This window comes from Otolemur garnettii, unplaced genomic scaffold (assembly GCF_000181295.1).
Source record: "Otolemur garnettii isolate 467f Iridium unplaced genomic scaffold, OtoGar3 scaffold00213, whole genome shotgun sequence".
In the NCBI taxonomy this organism is placed as follows: domain Eukaryota; kingdom Metazoa; phylum Chordata; class Mammalia; order Primates; family Galagidae; genus Otolemur; species Otolemur garnettii.
In genome coordinates this window covers 398,577-405,885 of record NW_003852608.1, presented here as the reverse complement: position 1 = coordinate 405,885, position 7,309 = coordinate 398,577, and the positions used below count along the sequence as shown (strand labels likewise).

Genomic DNA, 7,309 nt, shown 5'->3' with positions numbered 1-7,309 from the left:
TCTCAAAAAAAAAAAAAAAAAATTTCTTACCATGTAAGCTTTCCCCCAGTACTGCATATGTTGTAGTTTTGGTTTTTTTTTTTTTTTTTTTTTTTAAGAGACAAGATCTCACTCTATTGCCTAGAGTGGAGTACAGTGACACAATCACAGTTCATTGTCGCCCTGAACTCCAGTGATCCTCTCATCTCAGCCTCCCAGTGTGCCTGGCTAATTCCTAATTTCTTTTATAGGCAAGGTATTGCTGTTGCCTAGGCTGGTCTCAGACTTCAGGGCTCAAATAATCCTCCTGGTTCAGGCTTCTGAATAGCTGGAATTACAGGCGTGACCCACCACACCCAGCTGTATGTATGTTTTACACTTAACACATATGTAATATTATCATTTCTTTCTCTATTACAGGTTTTATGATCATCCTAGTTGGCAGTAAACTTGCCACCCTCTGAACTCCCATATCATTGTTTTACTGCAATAAAATTCATATACAACAAAATATACAAATCTTAGTAAGTTTCTGTAAAACAAACACCCGTGTAACCATCACTCCAATCAAATTACATACATTAACATCCTTCCAGAAAATGCCCCAAGTCCATCACCCTTTCCCATAGGCCATCATTGTTCAGATTTCTATCAGCCCTAGATTTGTGTTGTCTATCTTTGAACTTACTAATGGAATTATGTAGTATGTATTCTTACATACACATTTGACTTCTTTCACTCAGTATGTTTTTGAGATTTACCTTAGAAAGTTTATCAAGGATTCATTCCTTTTTATTGCTGAGTAGTATTCATGTCCATGCCATTTACAAATACATTTTTATGGCCTTTTGCCTTTCCACCTTGGACTGGAGGACTTAGTAGAGTGCCTTATACAAGGCAGGGGCTCAATAAATACTAGTTAAGCTTCCCTTCTGCCACAAATAAAATTATATGTGTTCATTATGTGAGGTAGATCCTGGATCTAAATTCCAAAACAAGGCTTTTTTCTAGCCATGGTTCAGGCCTCTTCCCTAAGTGATTCCTAAGGAAACTCACCAACTACCCCTTGATCTATACTTGGAAAGAAGTGTACTAACCAGGGACAGTAATTAAGGGCTAAAGATGTGCCAGGTACTGGTCTAAGCACTTCGCATGTATTAACACATTTAAATCCTACAACATCTTATGATATGAGTAGTTGTTATCCTCTTCTCTTGGATGAAAAAATTGGGGGGAAGAGATAAACAACTTGCCACAGAGATAGAAAATGGTAGAGCTTACAGACAGGATCTGTACTCGGGAAACCTAGCTCCATAGCTTGTACCACTAGCCCTAATATCCTGCACTCAGGCAGCTGAAATTCTCCACCATGAAAGTGCAGATTATTAGTTGTGGCAAGTAATGCCACCACACAGCTAATGTGTGGAATGAGAAAGAAAGATCCCAATTAAAGGTGCCGTCAGAGTATGATTAAACTCATCCCCAACGTCTGGAGTCTCTGGATCTTGGAAGAAAGGAAAAATTAGCTCCCTTAGAGGCTCCGAAGGTTGAAACCCTGTTATCTTTCCTAACGTTAGCAACCCTCACCTGCAGATCTGCCCTTTAGAGTTGCAGTTTATCTTGTCCAAACTCAGTCTCATTAAAGCATAAATAACTACTGAGTCAGCTGTCAAAGAAGTTTCCTTCAGCAGAGCCTGAAAGCCAAAAGCTGTGCTCTTAGTTATCAAGTCCAGGAGGGTCAACCATCTGGGGCAAATCACTTCACCTCTCTGATTTTCCATTTTTTCAGTTATAAAATAAAAAGCTTTTGCAAGATAATCTACAACGTCCTACTGAATTCTAAAATGCTATCAATTTCCTCTTACCAAAAGACCACATTCCAAATCCATCTTAAAGAAAAACTGTCGCGCTAATCCTCTAAACACCTCTTTCTTCGTATTATACTCCCTTAGTAAGAGAATCCAAAACGATTCACTAAAGCCTCTTACACCATCTTTTCTTTATCGACAAGTCTTCAAGACATCCACAAAACGGTCCCAATTATATACCCTTATTTTCAACTGCTATTCCTTCTAGTCCTGTTCATTCAGGGTGGTCTCCCCTCTCGTCTCTTTTCCATACCACACAATTCTCACCTTTTGAACTTTTGCTCTTGTTACCACCTACCACGGATCTAGCCAAAAATACCAAGTTTTCCCTCCTAAGGCTGAATCCAAAGCTTTCAATGAAGTCACGATTCTTTTCCAAGGAAGCCTTTCCTGATTTCTGTTACTTCTCCTTTCTTTAATCAACACGAACTAAACCTTTACAAGATTCAAGCTTACAGTGGAGAGTTTCAACTCCTATGGAAATCGATACTTTTACCTATACTAACCACACACTCTGGTACCGGCTCGCTAATAACTGACTTCGACACTAACACGCCGCACAGCATCCAGCCCAGGGCAGGGCACGGAGCTGGCGCTCCCGCTCCACCCGAATACGCCCCGCTGGCCCTACTCGACTGGTTGGGCCCGCGGCGGGGCAGGGGGCGGGCGCTCGCAGTGGGGTTGCCGGGCGGTCCCAGGTGTGTGAAGTCATCCAAGTGACGCAGAACCAGCCCACGCGCGGCCAGGGACCCGGGGACACTGCCATCTCTTCCGGCAGGGAGTCTTCCCAGCCCTGCTTCACCCGCCCCGGGACTTTCCGCCCCCCCTTCCAAGCCAGGGCCTCCCCACTGATCCCGTTCCCTTCCTCTCCGGCCCTGCGCCCACTTCGCGGGCACCCTGACAGCTCCCGCCGCCGCCCGGGCACAAGCGCGCGGAGGGACGGACACAGTCCGAGGAGGGTCCCGCGCGGGGCCGAACGCCACTCACTAGGTGCCGAACACCAGACCGGACCGTCCCGAGAGGTACGACGAGCGACGACGAGAGCGCTGGGCTGTGGCCTGACAGTGGTGGCGCCGGCACTTCCTGCCTGGAGAGGCGGAGCCCGGGCGCACCGGAAGGCGCGGCGCGTCCCACTCGGAAGGGGGGTGCGGGAGCTCGCGGCCGGGCCCGCAGGCCCGAGCGACGGCGGGGGGCGGGGCTGCCGGGCCGCACGCGCACAGCCGAGGCGTGGTTGCCTCCTCCTCCCTGCGCCGCGCGGGCGAGCCCCTCCGGCCTGCGGCGGCGGGGGTCGCGGGACAGCCGGCCCCTCCCCGGCCTTCCCGGCGCCCTTCCGCGTTCCGGGCCGCCGGGCGGGGCGGGGCGGGGCCGGGCGCTGGAATTCGGCGGGGCCCGCCGAGGTTTGTGGGGTCGCCGGGCGCCGGAAGCGGCCCGCCCAAGGTTGCCAGATTTAGCAAGTAAAGGCACGGTTCGTCTAAATTTGAATTCAGATACGCAAGTAATTTTTAGGTTATGTTCCCTCTAGTATTGGGAAGGTAGCAGCAGCTAGTTCTACAAACCGTCTGTCTTAAACTATGCTCCGCCTAAGTTAGAACGTGTTTAACCTACTCCTTAGCCTGGGATTGTAATGCTTAGGGTCTTAATTGGGCTGCACAGGCTATGACTACTTCATTCCCCTAAAGTTTTATTCAAAGTATTTGCTTTCCTGTAAGTTACTAACGAGGTGGCAGAGTTTACACGGACACATATAACATTGCACTAAACACATTATATAATGCTCTTGACCAAAACAAAGGAAAACACGATGCTACGGTGGTCAGGTTTTGTTCTAGATTCTGTGGCCATATTCCTGACGATAGTTTCCCTCACCGAGGATTGATCTTGAATAGCACTATTTCAGAATAATGCAAGAGAGTCAGCCTAATAGCAGATCTTTTATTGAGTACTTCTGGTGGACACAGTGTGTGCTAGCTGCTGGGGAAAGGAATGAATAATTCAGTCCCTTCCCTCCTGGAGTTTGTATTCTACAAATCTTTGATCAGAAATTCCTAGAAAGTAGGAACGGTGTGTTTAGTACCCTACAAGAGTAGTTCTTAAACAGTAGTTCACCTGAGAATAACATGAAGGGCCTGTTAAAACAGATTCTTGAGCCTCAAAAACCGCATTAGGGTTTAGTGCATCAGAGGCGGAAGATAATTTGGTTGGAATACTTAATCTGGTTAAGTATTCAGGTGACCATGCTGTGGTATTCATCTCGACAGCCCTACCGTTAGTCCCGCTCATGATAATGCATTTTTCTCAGTGTTAAAAAAGCAACTGCTGGCGGTCCGGTGGCTCACACCTGTAATCCTAGCACTCTGGGGGGCTGAGGCAGGGGGATTGCTTGAGCTCATGAGTTGGAGACCAGCCTGAACCAGAGCCAGACCCGGCGGAGCGTTGTGGAGGGCTCCTGTAGTTCCAGCTGCTTGGGAGGCTGAGGCAAGAGAATTGCTGAGCCTAAGAGTTTGAGGTTGCCGTGAGCTATGACACTACAGCACTCTACCAACGGTGACAAAGTGAGACTCTTGTCTCAGAAAAAAAAAAAGCAACTGCTGACAAGTCACACTTGGTTTTACAGTAGTTACTCTTTCCCTCAGCTGCAGTCTGTTCTTTGGTTCACTAGTTTAATTTTCTTTTCTTTCTTTTTTTGTTTTTTATTTATTTCGTTGCTTATTTTTTATTTTTATTTCTTTGCTTTTTTGTTGTTGTTGAGACAGAGTCCCACCCTATGCCCTGAGCAGAATGCAGTGGCATCATAGCTCACTACAACCTCAGGCTGGGGCTGTGGGCATCCTGCTGCCTCAGCATGTGGAAGCTGTGGGGATTACACATGCTTGGCGTGGCTCCTGGCTGGGTTTTTCCAATTTTTAGGAGTTGGGGGTCTCACTCTCGCTCAGGCCTACCTCGAACTCCTGAGCTCAAGCAATTCTCCCTCTTCAGCCTCCCACAGTACTGGGATTACAGGCATGAGCCACCTTGCCCGGGTAGTTTAAGTAATTTTCTTTCCATTCAGCAGACTGTGGCTTCTTGGGTCACAGAGCTCTTCCAAGTATGGCCTATTACCACCCCATTAGCCCTCTTACCAGTCACCTTAATATCATATAGCTGACTCCTTCCAACTATACTTTAACTTTAATCTCTGTGTATTTAACTTTCTGGAACTGTGTGATCCAATACAATAGTCACTAACCACAGATGGCTGCTTAACTTAAAATTCAGTTCATCTCTTGTCATGAACACATCTTGTTTTTAGAGACGGGGATCTCACTGTGCTGCCCATAATGGAGTGCAGTGGCTATTCCCAGGCTCATACTGCTCTACAGCCTGGAACTCCTGGCCTCAAGTGATCCTCCCACCTCACCTCCTGAGCAGCCACAGGCCTTATGTGTTAGACACATGTTAAGTGCTCAATAGCCATGTACAGCTTGTGTTCATCTTGGACAGGACAGAGAGCATCTCCACCATTACAAAAAGTTCTGTTGGACAGCACTGCTCTGAAGAAGTAATTCTGAGGTATATTGTTCTGTGTTGATGGCAAAAGAGAAACATGTATTAATGAAAAGCTGAGTATCTAAATATTTAGCACTTGGGAAATTGTTGATTATAGTATATCCATGTCAAAGATTAATTGTGGTCCTTAAGAAGAATGGTTGGGGGCGTGCCTGTGGCTCAGTGAGTGGGCACTGGCAACATGTACCGAGGGTGGCAGTTCAAGCCCAGCCCCGGACAACTGCAACAGGAAAAATAGCTGGGTGTTTTCGCAGGCACCTGTACTCCCACTACTGGGGAGGCTGAGGCAGAAGAATCACCTAAGCCCAAGAGCTGGAGGTTGCTGTGAGCTGTGATGCCACAGCACTCTACCAAGGGGGACATAGTGAGACTCTGTCTCAAAAAAAAAAAAAAAAAAAGAAAAGAAGAATGGTTGGAAAAGTGATATTCTCAAAACAAAACAAAGGCTATGTCAAAACATGAAAAGTGATTTAAGAAATACTAAGCTAGAGCCATTTGGGGTCAGGAGTTCTAGATTAGCATTGGCAACATAGTAAGACCTTGTTCCTAAAAATTAAAAAATTAAACCAAAAAACAAGCTGTAAACTCCATGCAACTCTAAAATGTATGTGGAGAAATACTACAGAAAAGTCATGACTCCTGCTGTTTGAGCAGGCACACAGAAATCCAGAGTAAAAGGATCTAGAAACTTGGAAGAGCAAATGAGATAAGCAGCAGTGGGAAAACTTAGCGTGTCTTCAGTAAGGGATTTGCTTTAAGGACAGGGAAAAAAGAGTTTCAGGGAAATCAAGAAATTGTACCCTGGAGGAGGATCTATCTAATGAAACACACACAAGCCAGGCATATTGGACCTACTTAGGAAATTAAAAGAAACGATTCTGGGTATCCACCCAAGTACCAGGCCAATCAGCAGGTATTTCTAGTTAGTTGTAGTATTAAATCTTAGTTGTAGTATTTAATCTTCCTAACATCCCTTAAATGACATTTTAGTTGAAATAATTTACTGTCAATTAACTAGGAACCTTTCTCCTAACTCAACCTTTTCATCTCCCAACTACCATTCCAAAGTAGCCACCTGTTTCTAAGGATAATACTACATGTGATCTTTCTGTCTCACAGACATTTTGTATCACTAATTGTCTTCTAGTTTGTCCTTTTTCCCTGTCTACAAATAGGCTTGAATTTCTAACAAGCCCTTTGACCCTTCTCTTCACTGGCCCCTTGTTAAACAAAACAAACTATTGAATTATCTATTGAGTGCCAGACCATTAACATTTCCTGTTTCTAATTTTCACAACAAACTTAGAGGGTATTGTCCCTATCTTATAGATGGTGAAACTGACACTTAAGAATGACCTGTCCAAGGTCACAGAGCTAATCGTATAACTACACAATTCACTCCATGCTACCCTTAAATCACACAAATGCTGCTTTATGTATTAATAGTTATGTTTCTATTATGAATCAATAGCATTACTTCCATTTCAAAAACGAATACGCCAATGGAGATTAAATAACTTGAGGTTACAAAGTGATGCTCTAGCTAAAAAAGATTTATGTGGTTACTTTTGAGGCGGGTGTCGCTTTCTTGCCCAGCCTAGAATGCAGTGGCAGGATCATAGTTCACTACAGGCTCAAACTCCAAGGCTCAAGCAACCTTCCTGCCTTACTTAGCCTCCAGAGTACATGAGATTACAGGCACATACCACCACACCTGGCTAAGTTTTGTACTTTTTTGTAGAGATGGGGTCTCTGTATGGTGCTCAGCTTAGAAAAAATGGGATTTAAATACAGGTCTGCTTGACCCCCAAACATAGGCAGTATCTGCTAGCCTGTGCTGTACTGTGGATTCTGCACTCAAAACTCCACCTAACAGTTCTAGCAAGTGTTAACTAAAGACTTTTTTTTTTTTTTTT

The 7,309-nt window shown here is 45.2% G+C and overlaps 1 protein-coding gene across 1 annotated transcript in view; it reads right to left on the bottom strand.

Annotated features, from left to right (window-relative positions):
* LOC100948059 (myosin regulatory light chain 12B) overlaps positions 1–2,949 on the bottom strand; it is a 14,671-nt gene extending 11,722 nt beyond the window's left edge. The window contains exon 1 of the mRNA XM_023507988.1: positions 2,835–2,949. The gene's annotated coding sequence lies outside the window, so the exon portion shown is untranslated. The remainder of the gene's footprint in view (positions 1–2,834) is intronic.
* Between the last annotated feature and the right edge of the window lie 4,360 nt (positions 2,950–7,309).